The sequence below is a fragment of the Triticum dicoccoides genome, chromosome 4B, assembly GCF_002162155.2.
Source record: "Triticum dicoccoides isolate Atlit2015 ecotype Zavitan chromosome 4B, WEW_v2.0, whole genome shotgun sequence".
NCBI lineage: Eukaryota > Viridiplantae > Streptophyta > Magnoliopsida > Poales > Poaceae > Triticum > Triticum dicoccoides.
Genome location: NC_041387.1, coordinates 420,005,007 through 420,029,422, shown reverse-complemented (window position 1 = coordinate 420,029,422; position 24,416 = coordinate 420,005,007).

Here is a 24,416-nt window from a genome sequence, read left to right as displayed (position 1 = left end):
AGTTTGAGGTAGGCGTAATGCGGTACTGCACTAAAACGGGCGAAGACCGTTCTTCTGAGTAGTGCGTGATAGCCACTTCGGAATGGAGCGATGTCGAAGGTTAATTCCTCGCTTCTGAAGTTGTCGGGAGAACCAAAGACAACCTCTAGTACTAGAGAGCCCATACAGTGGCCTCGACGCCTGGTATTACTCCTTTAAAGGTAGTGTTGCTTAGGCTGATCCTTGAAGGGTCTATCCCCATTTTGCGGACAGTGTCCTGATACATCAGGTTTAGACTACTGCCGCCGTCCATAAGGACTCGTGTGAGATGGTATCCGTCAATTATTGGGTCGAGCACCAAGGCAGCCGATCCTCCGTGCCGGACACTAGTTGGATGATCCCTGCAATCAAAGGTGATCGGGCAAGCCGACCAGGGATTGAATTTGGGGGCGACGGGCTCAACAGCGTATATGTCTCTGAGTGCGCGTTTGCACGTTCTCTTTGGAATGTGAGTTACGTAAATCATATTCACTGTTTTGACTTTTGGTGGGAATTTTTTCTGTCCTCCAGTGTTCGGCTGATGAGGCTCATCCTCGTCTTCACTTGGCGTTTCCTTCCCCTTCTGTTCGGCATTCAGCTTACCGGCCTGCTTAAAAACCCAACACTCTCTGTGGGTGTGGTTTGCAGGTTTTTTGGGGGTGTCGTGAATCTGACATAATTTGTCTAGAATCTTGTTTAGGCTGGATGGTCCATCTCTGCTTCCTTTAAATGGCTTCTTCATTGACTGGCTCGAGAGCCCCTGAATCCGGCGTTGACCGTCATGTTCTCTGGGCTGCCATCATTTCTTCGATGCTTGTTTTTGTTGCGTCGCGGCTTCTTGTTGCCATCGCTGACTTCGGATGTGCTTGGGTCGCTGGTGCCGCTACGGGCCAGCCAGCTATCCTCACCCGCGCAAAAGTGGGTCATAAGGCTTGTTAAGGCTTCCATTGTCCTCGGCTTTTCTTGGCTGAGGTGTCTGGCAAGCCATTCGTCCCGGATACTGTGTTTGAAGGCTGCTAAGGCTTCAGCGTCCGGGCAATTGACTATTTAATTCTTCTTAGTAAGAAATCTATTCCAGAGCTTTCGGGCTGACTCTCCGGGCTGTTGAATTATGTGACTTAGGTCGTCTGCGTCCGGAGGTCGGACATAGGTCCCTTGAAAATTGGCCCTGAAAGCATCATCGAGCTCTTCCCAACTTCCAATTGAGTTTTCGGGAAGGCTTTTCAACCAGTGCCGATCTGGTCCCTTTAGTTTGAGGGGTGGGTATTTAATGGCGTGGAGATCATCTCCGCGAGCCATGTGGATATGAAGGATAAAGTCCTCGATCCAGACCCCAGGGTCTGTGGTTCCGTCGTATGCCTCTATATTCACGGGTTTAAATCCTTCCAGAAATTCATGATCCAGCACCTCATCGGTGAAGCACAGGGGGTGTGCGGCACCCCTGTATTTGGTCGTGTCGTGGCATGCTGTCAACGGTTGTTGTGTTCGATTCTGATTCCTAGCCGATGTTCGATCAATGTGATCGTTTCGGTAGATCTGATCCTGTGCTGGAGTGCGCTTCCTAGATCCGTAGACGGATCTGGCCATATCGGACTTTCTGTCCAGGAGCTCACGTAAATTGTGTGCTGACTTGTGTGCGGCATCATTAGCCGTCTTGTCACGGCCACGGGGTGGTCGGTCCGGCTGATCGGTCGTTTTCGGCTGAATGGGCTCTGCGGCCTCGATGTCGAATTCGGGCAGCATCTTGCGCTTTGGATAGCTCTTTGTGTGACGATCATCACCGTATTTTTCTTCTGTGTCGAGCACTTTGTTCCACCTGTGGTTGAGCATATCCTGCGCGGCCTTAAGCCTTTGCTTCTGCTTCTTTAGGCTCCTCGCGGTGGCGATAAGCCTTCTATGGAGGTTCTCTTGTTCCAAGAGTTTTTCTGGGATGATGAGTGCATCATCGTCCGGGCTGTCCTCCTCTCCAGAGACAGGTTGTTGAATTTTACCCTCGGGATCGGCGTTATCTGACATCTGCTCCGGACTGTTTTCACCGTCCCCTGGCTCATCCTGCTCCATCGCTGGGTCCATGGGGTCGTCGTTTCCTTTGGAATCAACCGGGGTATTATTATTTCTTGCACTGTTGTCACTGTTTTTACTGTGGCGACATTTAGAGCGGCGTCTACGGCGCCGCTTTGGTGGCTTGTCGAGGGAAGTATTCTTCATTGCATCGTCACAGTCGCCTTCTTTTGGTGTGTCCACCATGTATATATCGTATGATGAGGTGGCTGTCCAGCGCCCTATAGGAGGTGGTTCCTATTATTCTCCTGCATCATCATCCATACCGTCGATTTCTTCGGAGTTGAAGTCAAGCAAATCGGTTAAGTCATCAACAGTGGCTATTAAGTGGGTGGTGGGTGGGGAACAAATTTTGTCGTCCGCCTCCCACTCGAGCCGGACATAGTTCGGCCAGGAATCTCTCGACAACGAAAGAGACTTTAATGAGTTTAGCACATCTCCTAAGGGAGAGTGCTGAAAAATATCCGCGGTGGTGAACTCCATGACGGGTGCCCAATCCGATTCGATAGGCACGGACACAGGCGGCTCGGACCCTGTAGCCGGAGACGAGTCCGAGGGTCTGATGACACCACCCTCACAGGAGGTGGGATCAGTGTTCGGCTCCGACGCTGATGAGTGTGTGGCCTCCATGACGGGGTCCATCCACCCGCCCTCGGAAGGCACGATCTGCTCCGGATTGGTTCCCGGCATCGCCGCAGGTGCGATCTTCCGAATACTGTCTGACGGCAGATTAAAGTCATGTCCGTCAAGAATGTTCGGCGCACCCTGCAGGGGCTCGAATCCGTCGAAGATGAAGTCTCCGCGGATGTCGGCGGTATAGTTTAAGCTTCCAAACCTGACCTAATAGCCAGGGGCGTAGCTATTGATCTGCTCTAGATGGCCAAGCGAGTTGGCCCGCAGTGCGAAGCCGCTGAATATGAAGATCTGTCCGGGAAGGAAAACCTCCCCCTGGACTGCATCGTTGAAGATGATTGAAGGAGCCATCAAGCCTTATTTTAACGAAACAGTGGAACTCTCAATGAAAGCACCAATCTCGGTGTCAAAACCGACGGATCTCGGGTAGGGGGTCCCGAACTATGCGTCTAAGGCTAATGGTAACAGGAGGCAGGGACACGACGTTTTACCCAGGTTTGGGCCCTCTCGATGGAGGTAATACCCTACTTCCTTCTTGATTGATCTTGATGATATGAGTATTACAAGAGTTGATCTACCATGAGATCATAGAGGCTAAACCCTAGAAGCTAGCCTATGATTATGATTGTTGTCGTCCTACGGACTAAACCCTCCGGTTTATATAGACATTGGAGGGGGCTAGGGTTACACAGAGTCATTACAGAGAAGGAAAGCTACATATATGAATATCCAAGCTTGCTTTCCACGCAAAGGAGAGTCCCATCCGGACACGGGACGAAGTCTTCAATCTTGTATCTTCATAGTCCAACAGTCCGGCCAAAGTATATAGTCCGGCTGTCCGAGGACCCCTTAATCTAGGACTCCCTCAGGGAGTGCAGCTACTTCAATATCAGGGGAAACCCATGTGGCACTTCAATGTAGAAGACGATGCCACCCGCTGCGGCCGTAAAGGTCCGGAATCTGCCGCTGCTCTGGCGAAAATATTGTCCGATTTGTACAAAGGAGAAGAAGAGGAGTTCATCCGTATTAAGCCACAGGATGGATTCTCCATGTACAACCCCCCAGGCTGGGTGAGCCGCTATATTTTATTCCAGTCTTTCTCACGTTCTTTAGCACAAATATTTACCTTGCCAATTCATAGCAGGAACTGCGAAAAGCTATGAGGGAGGTTCACAGCCCGTCTCCACAGCCAGGGGACCCCGACCGGGCCCTCGACCCCGGACTTAAAGAAGATCCGGACATATTTGTGGAGCTCGTCGACAGGATATTTTATCAGTTAAGCTGTGATGGTGCCTTGGTGGCTGAGGGAGTCCTGGACTAGGGGGTGTCCGGATAGCCGAACTATCATCATTGGCCAGACTCCAAGACTATGAAGACACAAGATTGAAGACTTTGTCCCGTGTCCGGATTGGACTTTCCTTGGCGTGGAAGGCAAGCTTGGCAATACGGATATGTAGATCTCCTACCATTGTAACCGACTATGTGTAACCCTAGCCCTCTCCGGTGTCTATATAAACCGGAGGGTTTTAGTCCGTAGGACGAACAACAATCATACCATAGGCTAGCTTCTAGGGTTTAGCCTCCTTGATCTCATGGTAGATCTACTCTTGTACTACCCATATCATCAATATCAATCAAACAGAGTAGGGTTTTACCTCCATCGAGAGGGCCCGAACCTGGGTAAAAACATCGTGTCCCTTGTCTCCTGTTACCATCCGCCTAAACGCACAGTTCGGGACCCCCTACCCGAGATCCGCCGGTTTTGACACCGACATTGGTGCTTTCATTGAGACTTCCTCTGTGTCATCGCCCATAGGCCCGATGGCTCCTTTGATCATCAACAATGACGCTGTCCAGGGTGAGACTTTTCTCCCCGGACAGATCTTTGTATTCGGTGGCTTTGCACTGCGGGCCAATTCGCTTGGCCATCTGGAGCAGATCGAAAGCTATGCCCCTGGCCATCAGGTCAGATTTGGAAGTTTGAATTATACGGCCGACATCTGCGGAGACTTGATCTTCGATGGATTCGAGCCACAGCCGAGCGCGCCGCACTGTCACGATGGGCATGATTTAGCTCTGCCGCCGGACAGTGCCCTGGAGGCCGCACAAGAGTCCGCTCCGACCCTTAACCCGGAGCTGACTGCGCCGATCGAGGATGGGTGGCTAGACACCACCTTGGGGCTGCTACCTCTACGGCGATGGAGCCAAATACCGACCCTGTCCCTTGTGAAGCTTGTGACTCCGAGGTGCCGGACTCCTCGCCGGACTCCGAACCCCCCGCGCCCCTTTCAATCGAATCCGATTGGGCGCCGATCATGGAGTTCACCGCTACGGACATCTTTCAGTACTCGCCTTTTGGCGACATCCTGAATTCGCTAAAGTATCTCTCCTTATCAGGAGAGCCCTGGCCGGATTATGGTCAGGATGGTTGGGATGCGGACGACGAAGAAATTCAAAGCCCACCCACCGCCCACTTTGTAGCCATTGTCGACGACTTAACCGACATGCTAGACTTCGACTCCGAAGACATCGACGGTATGGACGACGATGCCGGAGACGACCAAGAACCAGCACCCACAGGGCACTGGAAGGCCACCTCAACTCACGATGTATATATGGTGGATACACCTAAAGGAAGCGATAACGAGGAACAACGGGATGCTACGAAGGATAATTCCCCCGAAAAATAGCCGAAACGGCGACGCAAGTGCCGCCTAAAGTTCCGCCTCGACAACGACCCAACCATAGAGCAGGGAGAACCAGTGGACGACGAACATACCCCCAAGCAACCATCCGAACAGGATGAATTGGACAAGCAACCCATCCCCGGCGAAAACAACTGTCCGGATGATCTCACGCCGGACACATCGTCGGAGCAGAAGAACCTCCACAAAAGGCTCGTTGCCACTACACGAAGTCTGAAGAAGCAGAAGCGGAAGCTCAAAACAGCGGAAGACGTACTTAGAATGAGATGGAGCAAAGTTCTCAAGACCGTAGACAAATACAGTGATATTCACCAAGCAAAGAGCTACCCGAAGCGCAAGCTGTTGCCCGAATTTGACGAGGAGGCCGTAGAGCCCCCACGGTCAAAAAACAAAGAGGCCGCCCGGTCGGATAGACGACCACATGACAAACAAAGAGCGGCAAGCGGCGCCGCACACAAACCGACACGTGATCCACATAAGGATCCTCGTAAAAAGGATGGCCCGGTCAGGTCCATCTATGGGCCAAGAAAGCAAGCTCCAGAAAGCAACACAACACGTCGAGTATTCGAAAATAACGGCACACCCAAATACAAGGGCGCCGCACACCCCCTATGTTTCACCAATGAGGTACTGGATTATGAATTTCCAGCGGGATTCAAGCCCGTAAACATAGAGGCATACGACGGAACAACAGACCCCGGAGTCTGGATTGAGGATTACATCCTACACATACATATGGCTAGAGAAGATGACCTCCAAGCCATAAAATACTTACCCCTCAAGCTCAAAGGGCCAGCCCGGCATTGGCTCAAAAGCCTCCTAGAAAATACCATTGGAAGTTGGGAAGAGCTCGGAGATGCATTTCGGGCAAATTTTCAGGGGACTTATGTCCGCCCTCCGGATGCAGACGATTTAAGTCACATAACTCAATAGCCCGGAGAGTTAGCCTGCAAATTCTGGAACAGGTTCCTCACCAAAAAGAACCAAATAGTCGACTGTCCGGACGCCAAAGCCTTAGCGGCCTTCAAACATAACGTCCGAGACGAATGGCTCGCCAGACACCTCGGCCAGGAAAAGCCAAGAACAATGGCCGCACTAACAAGCCTCATGACCCGCTTTTGCGTGGGAGAGGATAGCTGGCTGGCAAGATGCAGCACTAGCGACCCAAGTACATCCGAGGTCAGGGATGGAAATGGGAAACCACGACGCAGAAAGGACTAGCACCGGACTAAGGAAAATGGTCCAAAGAGCATGGCAGTCAAAGCCGGGTTCAAAAGCTCTCGGCAGAACAACAAAACACTGCCTCTCAAGGACAACAGCGACGAGCTATCCAACCTACACAAAATCTTGGACAGGATATGCCAAATCCACAGTACCCCCGGGAAGCCTGCAAACCATACCCACAGAGATTGTTGGGTCTTCAAGCAGTCCGGCCGACTTAACGCCGAACACAAGGGGCTCGACACACCAAGTGAGGACGATGACGAACCCCACAAGCAGAGCACCGGAAAACAAAGGAATTTCCCACAAGAGGTCAAAACAGTGAATTCACTTCAAGTGATAAAAGGGAAAAATAGAGCGGCACCCACTAAAGTACGCGCTGCACGGTCTACCCCAACGGAGTCCCAACACTGGTTGTCAAAACCAATCACCTTCGACCATCAGGACTACTCCGGAAGTATCCAGAACGCAGGATGGACTGCTTTGATATTAGATCCTATAATCGATGGACTGCAATTTACACAAGTCCTAATGGACGGCGGCAGTGATCTAAACCTGTTATACCAGGACACAATCCGCAGAATGGGGATAGACCCAACCAAAATTCGCTATAGCAACACTTCCTTTAAAGGAGTGATGCCGGGCCCATATGCCCATTGTACGGGCTGTCTACTACTAGAAGTCGTGTTCGGCTCATCCGACAACTTCCGTCACGAAAAGTTAGTCTTCCACATCGCCCCATTTAAAAGTAGCTATCAAGCACTGTTGGGACGCGAAGCTTTCGCCCGCTTTAACGCAATACCGCATTACGCGTCTCTTACACTTAAAATGCCCGGTCCACGCGGCATCATCTCATTAAAGGGTAACTTCGAGTGTTCCTCGACTACGGAAGAACGTGAGACTGCCTTGACAGCCACACACTAATCTGGCTTTGCTGATCAAAGCCCCTAAACAGGTCATTCAGACCCCGGACACAGTTAGGCGAGTCCGGTATAAATAAACAAGGGGCTTACCAGCCGCGTAGCCCTTTACAAGGGGCTGCACGCATGTACAATAAGATCCAATAAAGCTCAATTTTATTCATTTTTTTTGAATCATACTCTGTTTATTTTAAAAAATACATTTTTCGCACGATCTTTTTTCAAACTAAGTTCTTCTCTTTTATAGATGAACAACATGCTACACCCGTCCGGGATACGGCACAACGGAGACACAGGCGCAGACGTGCAGTAGGGACCCATTGCAAGGATTCTTTTCAAATTAAGACCCTGCGTAAACCTTTTTTACTGTCTCTTGTTGATACACATCCCCCGGTTTCTTACCATAACCGAGGAGGAGGCTGGCGTTTTGGCATCGGCCGCGTCAGAAGTTTTCGCGCGTACCTGGACACTAGGGGCTTAGGGCATCGTTCTGCCCGTTTTTATAAAGACCGAATACCTTAGGGAGTGTTCGGCGTCTCGAGTTAGGCCTTATATGCATCATCTCCGAATCATGTCTTTGGTCAAATATTGGGTTTGCCCGGCTCCTGTGTTTTGCTGCCTTACGTTCCGTTCTATCGGCTAACGCGGCACCAGGAGAACTACTGCGATTGTGCCCCGCTTAGGCCTGGTGAGCACCTTAGTAGAGAAAGCCGAAAACCGACTGTCATGATATAGCGAGAGACTGGTCAACCACTCGATCGACCACTGGAATGTTTAGAATTCCTCCGCTTTGACGAAGGACCGTTTCCCAGTCAGGCACATACGCGCCCCGAATTCGGAGAGCACGGTGCCCCTAGGGGCTATATAGTAGCCCCACCATCGAACTCCTATGGCTAAGTGGAAGTGATAAAGCATTGTAGTCCGGTTGCCTAGTTTGCTACGCTATCACCTCCTTCACAGGACCAAGACGTTGGATTAAGTGTGAAAATGCGCTTTTTTGCAAACACCCCTGCACTATGTGCGTGGGGGCTGAAGCCGAAGACTGCCATCTTTCAGGTTATATACACATATACATTAACGGCCGCACAGGAGGTATTTCAATACTTGAAATCACAAGTATAAAAAGCCCTTATATTATATATTTGAAACATGGTTTCACAAATCATACATGTCATTTGAACATAACGTTTCTCGAGCACTGCGACTCTATTAAACGAGCGCCCTGCAGGACTTCCTCAAAATAGTGCTCGGCTGGTAATCGGTTTCTGTCCGAATCCCGGGATGCAACGTCGGTGGCCTCCATCTCTTCCCAGTATGTTTTGACATGGGCGAGAGCCATCCGTGCACCCTCTATGCATGCCGACCACTTCATCGCCTTGATATGCGGCACCACATCAAGGAACTGCTGCACCAAGCCAAAATAACTCTTCGGCTCGGGCCTTTTCAGCCACAGATGAGCCACAACATCCTTCATGGCAAGTCCGGACAACCTATTCAGCTCAGCCCACTCAGCCAACCGATCGATTAATGGAAGTGGACGCTCCGGACTATGGAATTGAGACCAAAAAAGCTCTTCCATTCCGTGATCCTTTTGGCCTCGGAAGTGTGCGACTGCGTCCGCCGCACTCGCCGCCAAATTCAGATAAGCATCCTTCGCACCCCACAACTGGCCCAACTGAGCATACTTCGGATCCGTGAACTTCCTACGCAGTAGAAAGGGCTTTCCAGCCGCAATATCCCCGGCCTGACGTAGCTCTTCCTTAATAGCTCTCATCGCGGAGCAGGCATCCTTGGCTTCGGCGGTAGCCTTCTTCAGGTCCTCCTGCTCCGCTCGGTGTTCTCCTTCAAGAAACTCATAGCGGTCGGTAGCATCCTTCAGCTTCATGGCCATTTCGGCCATTTCCTCCCTGCTTCGGCAGTGAGCAGCCTATTCGGCGTTTAGCTCTTCGGCCGCCTTCAAGGCAGCCGCATCACTTTTTCTGGCTTGCTCCTTGGCTCGGGCAAGCTCCGCCCGAAGGTCCTCCATAGCAGCGGCGCCATCTGCATTAAGCATACATGTTGTAAGGCACGGGCGTCAAGCTCCCTTACAAGGTGCCCGCGGAGAAGCCACATACCTCATGAATCGTCAAGTCGTTTATTGACTAGCGTGATGTCCGCATCCGCAACGTCAAGTTGCCGCTTCAGTTCGGCAACTCTATCAGTCCGGCTGGCCACCGAACGTTCCGCCACCTGAATAGGAAGGGCGACATCTTATAACTAAGATTATGATCCTCGGCACGCTGTCGCTTTTGACAACGTACCGAGTCTCAGGGGCTACTATCTATACAGGGCGCACTCTATGTGCAAAACTGTCAAAAGGTATATCATTTTTACGTACCTCAAACCCCGTCAGTAAACGTCTGAAGGCCTCATGCAACTCGCTCTCAGCGGATGAAATCCTTTCAATCACCGTACTCATCAACGTACGGTGATCTTCTGAGATAGACGCCCGCCCGAGCAGATCCTTCAACTCCTCCGGCCGTACACCAGTTGGTGCCGAACTCTCCGGCCCCGCCGGACTCGGGCAGACCCTCCGCGACGACACCTCAGGGTCGTCCACCCCGCCTGACGGTGCGGCAGATGGAGGCGTTTCGCTCTCCATCATCTCCGGACGAAGATCCCCCGAAGATGAGCTCTACTGAGAAGGGCTAAGATCCGAACTACAAGGTAAAAACTTCGGTTATCCTCAGAAATAAAAACAGGGATGTCCCTTATTACAAAACTCCCCTTTCTACTTACGGCTTGCTGGAGGGTTGATTCCCTTGGGGAAATAGTGCGGCTGGGGCCTCTCCTGCCGCAGGACCCTCTGGTGAAGATTTCTTCCCCCGCTTTGAGGCCTTGGCCTCCGGATCTTCAGAAGCGGTCCTCTTCTCCCCCTGAAGGGAGGGATTCTCGATCCCCCCTTTTTTGAGAGCCTCTTTAGCGGAGGCGGTAGTTTTCCTGTTTTCCCCTTCGCCCTCTTCCGAAGGCGCAGCCTCCAGCATCTTGATTAACATAGGATCCGGCATGGTCTCAGGGAGGGGGGCCGGACACCGTATCAGTTTTGCTTTTGCTATCCACTCCTGTTCAAGGGATAGCTGGTTAAAGGGAAAGTTTATGGTAAATGTATGGACAGCGTGTCCGGGCACAGGACTACTTACTTGAGTATCCGGGCGATTGCAGCTCAGGCCTGCGTCCTCGGTCAGGACCGGACACATCTCTTGTGATCCGAAGAACAGTTTATACATCTCCACGGGTGTCGCACCCATGAAGTGTTGGAGAGCTCGTGGTCCCTCCGGATTGAATTCCCACAGGCGGAGGGGGCGACGTTTGCAGGGCAGAAGGCGCCGAATCAGCATGACCTGCACCACTACAACCAGATTGATCTCCCTCTCTTGGAGGTCTTGAATACGGCCCTGCAATAATGGCACATCCTTGGAGGGCCCCCAGTCAAGCCCTTTGTTGACCCATGACGCCAGCCATCATGGAGGGCCTGAGCGAAAGGCAGGCGGCGCCACCCATCTGGTGCCCTGGGAGTGGTGATGTAGAACCACTCCCGTTGCCACAAACCGAGGTCCTTTTGAAAACAGCCCTCGGGCCATGGAGCGTCAGCTCTGTTGCTTATAACTGCCCCTCCGCACTCTGCCTGCCGCTCCTCGATCATCTTCGGCTCCACGTTGAAGGTCTTGAGCCACAATCCGAAGTGAGGAGTGGTGTGGAGGAAGGCTTCGCATACGACAATGAATGATGAGATGTGGAGGATGGACTCCGGATCCAAGTCATGGAATTCCAGCCCATAATAAAACATGAGCCCCCTCACGAAGATCCATCAGGAAGCCTAAACCCCGACGGAAGTGAGACACGAACACCACGCTCTCACCACGCTCGGGAGTGGGAATGACTTGCCCTCGGGCGGGCAGCCTATGCGAAATTTCGTCGGTTAGATACCTGGCGTCTCTCAGCTTTAGCACATCTTCTTCCGTGACGGAAGAGGGCATCCACCGGCCCTGTAGGTCAGAGCCGGACATTGTCGAAGGTCCGAAGCGCCTGAATCTGGAGCCTTGGGTGTTGGAACTCGGGGCGAGGGGCGGATTTGATTAAAGAAAAATAACAGGCCTTGGTCTCGTTATAAAGGGGTTGAATACCAAGAGCCGTCCCCATAACCGTTTGGGACTCGCCTTTGATGGAGGGGGCGTGCCAACGGGCGCGGTTGGGTTACCCACGTCCGTATTGATGAGAATCCTGGAATAAGGGGCCACGATCTCTGCTGTGACAAGACGTGCCAAGGAAACCGCTTCGCTAAACGCACTGAGGTGGAACAATAAAAACGATTCGAGTAAAGGCTTGGCCGTGGTGTCACGTCATATCACGAAATATGTCGGCAAATTGAACTTGTGTAAATACTATTCTCTCTACAGTGGTATGTGGAATTTATTTTGCAGAGCCGGACACTATCCTGGTGTTCACAATCTTCTACGAATTATTCGGAGGAGGAACCCACCTTGAAATGCCGAAGACAATATGCGCGCCGGACTAGTCGTCATTGAAGCCTGCTTCAGGGGCTACTGAGGGAGTCCCGGACTAGGGGGTGTCCGGATAGCCGAACTATCATCATTGGCCGGACTCCAAGACTATGAAGATACAAGATTGAAGACTTTGTCCCGTGTCCAGATGGGACTTTCCTTGGCATGGAAGGCAAGCTTGGCAATACGGATATGTAGATCTCCTACCATTGCAACCGACTCTGTGTAACCCTAGCCCTCTCCTTTGTCTATATAAACCGGAGGGTTTTAGTCCGTAGGACGAACAACAATCATACCATAGGCTAGCTTCTAGGGTTTAGCCTCCTTGATCTCGTGGTAGATCTACTCTTGTACTACCCATATCATCAATATCAATCAAGCAGGAGTAGGGTTTTACCTCCATCGAGAGGGCCCGAACCTGGGTAAAAACATCGTGTCCCTTGTCTCCTGTTACCATCCGCCTAGACGCACAGTTCGGGACCCCCTACCCAAGATCCGCCGGTTTTGACACCGACAGTGGCCATCATAGCTGATTATCCTGGCCTACTCCCTGTATCACATGTAAGTAAAACTGGTGTCCCAACTTCCAAGAAGGATCCCCTCTTTGCGCCTTACCCACCACACATGTATTGCGTTTTACAGGGAAGGCCATCAGGACGCCGCGCCGAACCCGCGGTGACTCGTCAACAAGGGGCACCAAAGCCGGGTAGGCTTAAAAGAAAGGCGGTCAGGACCGAGACGCAGTTGCAGAGGTATGATTAAAAACCTGCTACGTAATTATCGTCTTTAAAATATAACAATGTCCATGGTTTCCTTGCAGAAAAAGCGCTCGCCGGACTATATTCGGAGAGCTTGCCGGCCACGCCTCCCCCAGCCAAACTCCGAGGCCGGACTCAAGGGCGGAGGTCAACACGGGGACAACGCCGGACGATCCTCCTACAGAGGATGCGGATAGATTCTCTGCTACGAACTCCGAAGTGGAGAGCGCCGTGAATCATAGGCGCTGACGGGCCACACTACGCGACCCTAATTCCTCTGAAGAGGCATTCAATGCCTTCAACTCAGGGGACACATACATCCGAGCTGCTCAAGATGGCCTCGTCAGAGCCACGGACCAGTATGTAAAGGATATACGGGTAATAAAATTTGATAAGTATGTATATCAGTAGCCCCTAAGACTTGAAACAGTTGGCACAACTGATTTAAGGATCAACTATATGCATAGGTTCTTACAGAGAAGAATACCTAGCTGTCTAAAGAGCTGGAGGAGTGCAAAGCCCAGCTACGGGCTGCAGTCGCCGGAATGGAGGAGTCCAAGAAGGCCTCGTCTGGTAATACTTGTCTTGATCGAAAAGAATGTACTGACATGTAGCAGTTAGTAATCGGCATGCATGCAAATCTAGCAATAGATTCTGCAGACAATCCCGGAGGTAATCCGGAGATCGTATCGGAGGATGAACGACATGCTCAACGACAGCTAAAGGTTGGCGAGCGCGTGCTTACAAAGGTTATATGGGAGAAGAATGATCTCCAGGACGCGAAGACCCAGCTGGACATTGAATAAAAAGATGTTTGGGCCCAGCTTGCTGACTCAGTGAAGGAGAATAAGAGGCTTCGACGCGGAATTTTTAGTAAGTGCTCAAACGAACCTTTAGAAAGTTCGGTGAAGAAGCTGGCTAACAGAATTATGTCTGTAGGTATGCTGATAGGTCGTCCCGAAGAGGAGATGTCTGGATCTGTAGGCGATCTTCTGCAAGAGCTCTCACAACTGCACGGACAAATTCGGCAGGTGATGCAGGGTATTGCCCAGGCCTTGTGGCCGTCCGCATCCCTACACGGAGGCATGGGAGAGCTCGTAAAGATGCTCAAGGGAGTGCGGCGACGCTTCCAATTATGGAAGATATCGGCCTGCTGACAAGGTGCAAGGGAGGCCTGGGCCATGGTGAAGACACGATACACCAAAGCTGACCCGAACCACATGGCCGAGGTTGGACCTGTAGGGTCAGATGGGAAAGAGATCCCTGTTAGTCTGGTATATAACCAGGTATCATTAGCCGCGAAGTATTCCCAACAGGATTGTAGGCTAGACAGCCTGTTGGATGGTATAGAAGAAGAATTTGTCAGTCTAAGTGACTTTGTATTTCAAAGGACATATTTTGTCCCTAACCAGATTGTAAATCATTTATCTTGGCGGACCTTTTCTCTTCAACCTTGGGACCCGACAGTCCGGAGTGTATCTGAATACCCACTCAGTTATGTAAAAACCGGGGCACACGTGGAAACCAGACATAGGGGTCATAAGTGCTTGAACAGACAAGTACCGAACTAGCTAAGTTATATTACATGGATAGTAAGAAACATCTTCTAGGGAGAATAGTTCCATTAAGATTCCCTTTCCCTGGGTACGCATGCATTAATGTGCATGTCCGAACTGCGAAAAGCGACACATGATATAAGCATCTGGGGGCATGTATTGCAATAAGTGAGAAACATCTTTTGTTCATCGATCGAATACTCCCTTCAGAACGCTAGCTTTCGGCTTCACCTAGTCTGAGGTACACATCCGGCTGACCCGGTAGTAATAATGGCAGAGGTGCTCCCCTTATGCCCTAGCCGAATTAACGGGAACGTAGGGCATAAACACAAGAGCCAGGCAACCCAGCTTGGCCAAAACTTAAGTCATATCGATGCATATAATGGTGAAAAAAGGTACATATGGAGGAATGACACATATGTGGTGGGCATAAAGCCCAGAAGATAACTATATTAAGCTTCTGTTTAAGAAGCCCCTAGGTATATTGAGCGCGCATAGTGCGGCAGGAGTGTGCGATCGAAGCATACTTGAAGCTTTTAAGGCTATGAAAAAAGAAAGAGATAGATGATATAACTTAAAAAAAGACAGAGGTAAGGAGACGAACACAGAGCTCGGCACTAGGCGTAGAATCTTCGGAGTTTGGCCGTGTTCCATGGGTTCGGCTCGAGTCGATTATCTGATGCATCACGCAGATGGTATGCTCCTTCGGTGAGAACTTTATCAATGATTAAAGGACCCTCCCACTTGGGCTTGAGCTTGTCCTTTTTCTTCTCTGGTAGGCGTAGAACGAGTTCGCCAATGTTATAAGTTTTGGCCCGTACTTCCCTGCTTTGATACCTTCGAGCCAGCTGCTGATAGAATGGGGAATGGGCCTCTGCGACGTTACGCTCCTCCTCCAGGGCATCTAAACTGTCCTGCCGATCCAGCTCGGCTTCTCTCTCTTCGTACATGCGCACTCGAGGTGAGTCATGAATGATATCGCAGGGTAGCACTGCCTCTGCACCGTACACCATAAAAAATGTTGTGTATCCGGTTGTGCGATTTGGCGTGGTCCGCAACCCCCATAGTATGGAGTCAGGCTCCTCGACCCAGTGCGTATCTGATTCCTTCAAGGATCGCACTAGTCTGGGTTTATTGCCACTCATAATAAGACCATTTGCTCGTTCGACTTGACCATTTGTTTGGGGGTGATAGACGGAGGCATAATCGAGCTTAATACCCATTTTGCCACAACAAGTTTTCACCTCGTCGGCTATGAAGTTTGAGATGTTATCGGTGATGATGCTGTGGGGGACACCGTAACGGTGTACGACCCCGGATATGAAGTCTATCATTGGTCTGGACTCGGCCGTTTTAACTGGTTTGGCTTCTATCCATTTGGTGAATTTATCCACCATGACCAACAAGTATTTCTTCTTATGGCTTCCTCCTTTAAGGGGACCAACCATATTGAGCCCCCAGACCGCAAAGGGCCAAGTTATGGGGATTGTTTGGAGAGCGGTAGGTGGCATATGGCTTTGATTTGCAAAAACCTGGCAACCGACGCAATGTTGGACAAGGTCCTGTGCGTCTGCCCAGGCTGTCGGCCAGTAGAAACCTGTCCGAAAGGCCTTGCTTACGAGTGCCCGAGCTGCGGCGTGGTGGCCGTCGAGTCCGGCATGAATTTCGGCCAAGAGCTGCCGCCCTTCGTCTTCGGAGATGCACCTTTGGAGCACTCCAGTCGTGCTTTTCTTATAAAGCTCTCCCTCGTGGACCTTGTAGGCTTTAGAGCGCCGCACAATGCAACGTGCCTCATTTTGGACCTCAGGGAGTTCTTGCCTATTTAGGTAGGCTAAGAAGGGTTCTGTCCACGGGGCGATGACAGCCATAATCACGTGGGCCGAAGGTGTTATTTTGGTGGCGGAGCCTCCGATTATGTCAGAGTGTTCGGGATCTGGGGTTGTGTTCGGATCTGGACTGGTATTGCCGGTCTCCCCTTCCCACACCATGGATGGCTTGAACAACCTTTCCAAGAAGATATTAGGTGGGACGGGGTCGTGCTTGGCGCCGATGCGGGCGAGGATATCCACCGCTTGATTATTTTCCCGGACCACATGGTGGAATTCGAGCCCCTCGAACCGCTGACATTTTGAGGACGGCATTGCGGTAAGCCACCATTTTTGGGTCCCTGTCATCAAAGTCTCAATTTATTTGAGATATTGCGAGGTTTGAATCCCCACGCACTTCTAGGCGTTGAATGCCCATGGAAACCGCCATCCGAAGACCATGCAACAGAGCCTCGTATTCGGCTGCATTGTTGGAATCTGTGTATAGTATTTGGAGTACGTATTGGACTGTATCTTCGGTGGGGGATGTCAGGACAACACCTGCCCCCAGACCAGCCAACATCTTAGAGCCGTCGACGTGCATGATCCAATTGGAGTACGCGTCGTACTCTTTAGGGAGTTCGGCTTCTCTCCATTCGGCGACAAACTCAGCCAGTACTTGCGACTTAATGACTCGTCGTGGTTTGTATGTGATGTCGAGCGGGAGGAGCTTGATAGCCCACTTAGCAATCCGGCCCGTGGCATCGCAGTTATTGATTATATCGTTGAGTGGTACTTCGAAGGCCACCGTGATTGAACACTCTTGAAAGTTCGTAGTTTCTGGGATGCCATGAAGACCGCGTATGGTATCTTTTGATAATGTGGGTACCGTGAATTGCATGGGGTGAGGACAGTGGATATGTAGTATACCGGCTTTTGAAGTGGTAGTTTGTGTCCGTCCGTCTCTCGTTCGACGACGAGCACTGCGCTTACAACCTGATGTGTTGCAGCTATATATAACAACATAGGTTCGCTAATATTCGGCGCGGCCAGGATTGGATTGCTAGCCAGGAGGGCCTTTATTTCTTCCAGTCCAGCCGTAGCCGCATCCGTCCACTCGAAGTGTTCGGTGCATCGAAGAAGGAGATAGAGAGGTAGTGCTTTTTCTCCTAATCGGGAGATAAAGCGGCTTAAAGCAACCACACATCCAGTTAATTTCTGGATTTGCTTGAGGTCTGTTGGGATAGCCAACTGTGACAGAGCTCGGATTTTAGCCAGATTTTCTTCAATTCCTCTATTGGAAATGATGAAGCCCAAGAGCTTTCCGGCAGGTACGCTGAAAACGCATTTTTCCGGATTGAGCTAGATGTCATATGTTCGGAGATTGTCGAACGTAAGCCTCAAGTCTTCTATTAAAGATTCGACGTGTCTGGTTTGATGAGCACATCATCTACGTATGCCTCCACTGTTTTGCCGATTTGTGTTTCCAGGCATGTCTGAATCATGCGTTGATAGGTTGCACCGGTGTTTTTGAGCCCGAAAGGCATGGTGTTAAAACAGAAGGGGCTGTATGGAGTGATGAATGCCGTTGTAGCTTGATTGGACTCCACCATCTTGATTTGATGGTATCCGGAGTATGCATCGAGGAAACACAATGAGTCGTGTCCTCTGGTAGCATTGATTATTTGATCGATGCGGGGGAGGGGGAAGGGATCCTTAGGGCAAGCCTTATTGAGGTCCTTGAAATCGACGGATAGGCGCTAGGATTTGTCCTTCTTTGGTACCATCACCAGGTTTGCTAGACAGTCCGGATGTTTTATTTCTGTGATGAATCCGGCCTCGAATAGCTTGGCTAGCTCTTCTCCCATAGCTTGTCGCTTAGGTTCTGAAAAGCGCCGAAGAGTCTGCTTGACCGGCTTGTATCCCTTTAGTATGTTTAGGCTATGCTCGGCCACCCTGCGTGGGATACCTGGCATGTCTGAAGGATGCCAGGCGAAGATGTCCCAATTCTCGCGCAAGAACTCTCGCATTGCGGCGTCTATTGTGGGGTTCAGTTGTGCCCGAATGGATGCTGTTTTTGTAGGGTACGTTGGGTGGACCTGGAATTTGAATATTTCGTCTGCTGGTTTAAAAGAGGTGGACTTGGGTCGTTTGTCGAGTATCACGTCGTCCCTGTCCACTATGGAGCGCAGCGCAGTTAATTCTTCGGCCGCGAGAGCTTCGGATAATGCCTCCAGGGCTAGTGCGGCGGTTTTATTTTCAGCGCGGAGTGCTATGTCCGGATCACTAGCTAGAGTGATGATTCCATTGGGCCCGGGCATCTTGAGCTTCATGTACCCGTAATGGGGTATAGCTTGGAAGCTCGTGAATGCATCCCGCCCTAAAAGGGCGTGGTATCCACTACTGAATGGGGCCACTTGGAACATGATTTCTTCGGACCTATAATTCTCCAGCGTGCTGAATACCACATCCAGTGTGATTTTTCCCGCACATAGTGCCTCCTGACTAGGGATGATTCCTCTGAAAGTCATGCTGCTTTGCTCAATGCGGCTCTTGTCTATCTCCATTGTGTTTAGAGTTTCCTCGTAGATGAGGTTTAATCCGCTGCCACCGTCCATGAGCACTTTAGTAAGCCTGAAGCCGCCCACAATTGGATAAGGACCAAAGCGGCTAGTGCTCGGACTATTCGGAATTGAGGTTCGTCACTGGCATTGAAGGTTATGGTCGTGTCGTTCCATATATTTATTGCTGCAATGTGGCAGACTTCGGCGAGGCTGCGGAGTGCTCGCTTACGCCTATTGTTTGAGGCGAAAGTCTCGAAGACTGTCAGTACTATATTGTTATTCTCCGCGGGATGGTGCTCTGCGGTATTGTTGATGAGGAGATCCTCGCTGCTCTTGGCCACCTGCCGGAGTATCCAACATGCTCTAAGGCTGTGTGTTGGTATGATATCCGGTGGGCTGTGAATTTTGCATGGTCTGTTGAGCCATCCCTCCAATAGGGTTCCACGCCCTGTAGAGGGTTTTGGCTTCTTTGTAATTGGATTGGGTGACTTGCAAGAGCGCACCCTTTTAGTTCAGACGAGGGGTTTAGTGAGAGCCGAAGGATCCCAGAATTTTGTTTGGGTTTTCCAGGCGCTTTCCATCACACAGTACTTCTGTACTATGGCCGCTAAGTCAGCGTAGTGTGCTATGTCACGGCGACTTATAGCGTTGAGGATTCCCTTGTCCATGCAGTTTTTGCAAAAGAATGAAATTGCATCTTCCTCGCGACAGTCCTTGACCTTGCTCACTACAAGGAGGAATCTGACCCAGAAGTGATGTACTGTCTCTTGGGGCTCTTGTCTAATGTGGGAAAGATCACTTGTGTCTGGGTGAGTGGGTGGATTTAAGTCTAAATCCTGACCCGATCTGAGACCCAGGGGCAAAGGAGCTCCCGGGCTTGGCAGCTCGGACTACGGGATGTTGCCCAATATTTCTGGCCCACTGCCCGATTCTAGGTTCGGAGTCTGGGCCATGTCCTCCCGTAGACGGGTTCCGGCTCGGAGAGCTCGGGAATCCAGACATAGTTCATCCTCAAAATAGAGGAAGAATCGCTACATTGTTCCTCCAGCACCGCTATCTGATGGGTGACCGGCGAAGAGTTAATCTCCCTTTGGTCGAGTTTAAGCCCGATCTGATCATAGTCCGTAGCGACTCCCAGGGCGGCGATGCGATCCAAGAGCTTGTTTAGGGAAGAGAGCTCCATTGGATCCATCTGCTCGGTGAATTCCGAGCTGACGTGGAGGCTGTTTTTGATGACCCGAGAAGTCATCATCGGCGCGGCGGCCGAACGGGCGGTCATGACGAAGCCGCCCAGCCGGAGAGTCTGGCCTACAGCCAGGGCTCCCCCAGAGGTGATGTTGTCCTTGAAAACAAGGCTAGCCATCAAGCCTTACCGTGACGGCACAATGGAACTCTCAACGAAAGCACCAATGTCGGTGTCAAAACCGGCGGATCTCGGGTAGGGGGTCCCGAACTGTGCGTCTAAGGCTAATGGTAACAGGCGGCGGGGGACATGATGTTTACCCAGGTTCGGGCCCTCTCGATGGAGGTAATACCCTACTTCCTGCTTGATTGAGAAGGAGATCTCAATAGACATCGGAGGGGGCTAGGGTGACACAGAGTCAGTTATAGAGAAGGAGATCTACATATCCGAATTGCCAAGCTTGCCTTCCACGCAAAGGAGAGTCCCATCCGGAGACGGGACGAAGTCTTCAATCTTGTATCTTCATAGTCCAACAGTTCGGTCAAAGTATATAGTCCGGCTGTCCGAGGACCCCCTAATCCAGGACTCCCACACTAGGTATTACACCTAGATCGGATATGAACTCCTTCATCTAGACTCCTTCATTTGTTGCTTCTGAAGCAGCTATGTACTCCGCTTCACACGTAGATCCCGCCGCGATGATTTCCTTGGAACTGCACCAACTGACAGCTCCACCATTCAATAAAAATATGTATCCGGATTGTGATTTAGAGTCATCTGGATCAGTGTCAAAGCTAGCATCGACGTAACCATTTACGACAAGCTCTTTGTCACCTCATAAACGAGAAACATATCCCTAGTCCTTTTCATGTACTTCAGGGTGTTCTTGACCATTGTCTAGTTATCCACTCCTGGATTACTTTGGTACCTCCCTGCTAAACTTATAGCAAGGCACACATCAGGTCTGGTACACATCATAGTATACATGGTAGAACCTATGGCTGAAGCATAGGGAATGACTTTCATTTTCTCTATCTTTTGCAGTGGTCGGGCATTGAGTTTGACTCAACTTCACACCTTGTAACATAGGCAAGAACCCTTTCTTTGACTGATCCATTTTGAACTTCTTCAAAACTTTATCAAGGTATGTGTTTGGTGAAAGTCCTATCAAGCGTCTTGATCTATCTCTATAGATCTTGATGACCAATATGTAAGCAGCTTCACCGAGGTCTTTCATTGAAAAACTCTTGTTCAAGTATCCTTTTATGCTATCCAGAAATTCTACATCATTTCCAACCAATAATATGTCATCTACATATAATATTAGAAATGCTATAGAGCTCCCACTCACTTTCTTGTAAATATAGGCTTCTCCAAAAGTCTGTATAAAACCATATGCTTTGATCACCTTATCAAAGCATATATTCCAACTCTGAGATGCTTGCACCAGTCCATAAATGGATCGCTGGAGCTTGCACACTTTGTTAGCACCTTTAGGATCAACTAAACCTTCTGTTTCCATCATATACAACTGTCCTTTAATAAATCCATTAAGGAATGCAGTTTTGACATCCATTTGCCAGATTTCATAATCATAAAATGCGGCAATTGCTAATATGATTCGGACAGACTTAAGCATCTCTATGGGTGAGAACGTCTCATCGTAGTCAACTCCTTGAACTTGTCGAAAACCCTTTGCAACAAGTCGAGCTTTATAGACAGTAACATTACCGTCAGCGTTAGTCTTCTTCTTGAAGATCCATTTATTCTCTATTGCTTGCTGATCATCAGGCAAGTCAACCAAAGTCCACACTTTGTTCTCATACATGGATCCTATCTCAGATTTCATGGCCTCCAGCCATTTTGCGGAATCTGGGCTCATCATCGCTTCCTCATAGTTCGTAGGTTTATCATGGTCTAGTAACATGACTTCCAGAATAAGATTACCATACCACTCTCGTGCGAATCGTGATCTGCCAGACCTACGCGGTTCTGTAGTAACTTGATCTGAAGTTTCATGATCTCTATCATTAGTTTCCTCTCCAATTGGTGTAGGCATCACGAGAACAGATTTCTCGGATAAGCTACCTTCCAAATTGGGAGCAGGTACAATTACCTCATCAAGTTCTACTTTCCTCCCACTCACTTCTTTTGAGAGAAACTCCTTCTCTAGAATCTGTTCTTGGCAACAAAAATATTGCCTTCGGACTTGTGGTAGAAGGTGTACCCAATAGTTTCCTTAGGCTATCCTATGAAGACACATTTCTCCGATTTGGGTTCGAGCTTATCAGGCTGAAGCCTTTTGACATAAGCATCGCATTCCCAAACTTTAAGAAACGACAGCTTAGGTTTGCTACCAAACCACACTTCATACGGTATCGTCTTAACGGTTTTTGACGGTGCCTTGGTTAAAGTGAATAAAACTGTCTCTAATGCATAACCTCAAAACAATAGTGCTAAATTGGTAAGAGACATCATGGATCGCACCATATCCAATAAAGTGCAGTTACGACGTTCGGACACACCATTACACTCTGGTGTTCCAGGTGGCGTGAGCTGTGAAACTATTCCACATTGTCTTAAATGAAGGCCAAACTCGTAACTCAAATATTCCCCTCCATGTTCATATCGTAGAAACTTTATTTTCTTGTTACGATGATTCTCCACTTCACTCTGAAATTCTTTGAACTTTTCAAATGTTTTGGACTTGTGTTTCATTAAGTAGATATACCCATATCTGCTCAAATCATCGAAAAAGGTCAGAAAATAATGATACCCGCCACAAGCATCAACACTCATTGGACCGCATACATCAGGATGTATTATTTCAAATAAGTCAGTAGCTCGTTCCATTGTTCCGGAGAATGGAGTTTTAGTCATCTTGCCCATAAGGCACGGTTCCCAAGTATCAAATGATTCATAATCAAGTGATTCCAAAAGTCCATATTTATGGAGTTTCTTCATGCGCTTTACACCGATATGACCTAAATGGCAGTGCCACAAATAAGTTGCACTATGATTATCAACTTTGCATCTTTTGGCATCAATATTATGAATATGTGTATCATCACGATCAAGATTCAACAGAAATAGACCACTCTTCAAGGGTGCATGACCATAAAAGATATTACTCATATAAATAGAACAACCATTATTCTCTGATTTAAATGAATGACCGTCTCGCACTAAACAAGATCCAGATATAATGTTCATGCTCAACGCTGGCACCAAATAACAATTGTTCAGGTTGTCGGCATCCTGGGAACGGGGGTCCTTAGACTTGCTTGCCTGCGGCCTGCGGCGTGGCTCGAGTGGTGGCCCAGTACGGCCCATCTTCATCAGTGCAAGACTCAAGACCCTCGCGAGGGGCGAAGCCTCGCGGGGTGGATGACACGAGGCTTCCTCTGGAGCGGCCTTGCCAGGCAGGCTCGCTAGGAGGTGGAGAGATCAAGGCAGGGTACCTCGCGAGGTGCCCGTGATGCAAGCCATGACGATCGAGACCAGGCGGGCGCCAGGCGGGCGTCGGCCTGCGCAATGTCCTTGTTTCCTCTTTGGTGCAAAGTGGGCAAGCGCAGGCGTGGAGTACCGAGTCATCAGGCAAAGGTTGCCGTTTCAGTGCAACGAGACCAAGGCCAGCAGAGCGGCAGGATGGAGGTCACCGTGGAGCCCAAGACGGCGTCATCACCAGTGCCTTTGGCAGCCGAAGACCAACTTTAGTCAGGATAACTTGTACTAGATGTTCCCCTTCAAAATGTCCGTTGTTGGCGCCCTTCCCGCTCAATATTTGGGAAGAGGACCAGGGCCTCTATAAATAGGGCTAGCCACCATAGTAGAGGGGGAGACCGAGTCATCATCAGATAGAGAGGCGATCGAGCTCATCCAAGTAGTTCATATGCCAACTCAAGAACACCTCTCGCGAGGCTGTTCATCCCTTGTACTGTTCATCATCAGCCCCTGAGGCAATCCACCGCACCACACACTGGAGTAGGTTATTACACCACAACGGTGGCTCAAACCAGTATAAATCTTGTGTCACTAGTGTTGTTCATTGTTTATCTAGATTCTCGTGAGGCGATCGGACGTGGAGTGGTAGGGGGAAGATCTTCGTGCGCACCCCAGAGTTTGAACCTTGAGGGTCTCCCAGAACCCAACATCCGACATTTGGCACGCCAGGTAGGGGTGCACCGGAGCTCTCCCTTCCATTGACTCGTTCTCCATCAGCACCGCGCTCCGACCTCATGGCGGGCAATGCACCGCCTGCTCCGGCTTACGACGCCGGCGCAGGGACCAGGGGGCTCCGGGCCCTGCCCCCCGCCTTGCAACAGGTGCGGTGGCCGAACAAGTTCAAGCTGGACATGCCACCACGCTACGACGGCACGGCCGACCCGCTGGTTTTCCTGCTAGCATATGAAGAAGCCGTCCTCAGGGTCGGAGGCGACGACAGGGTCATG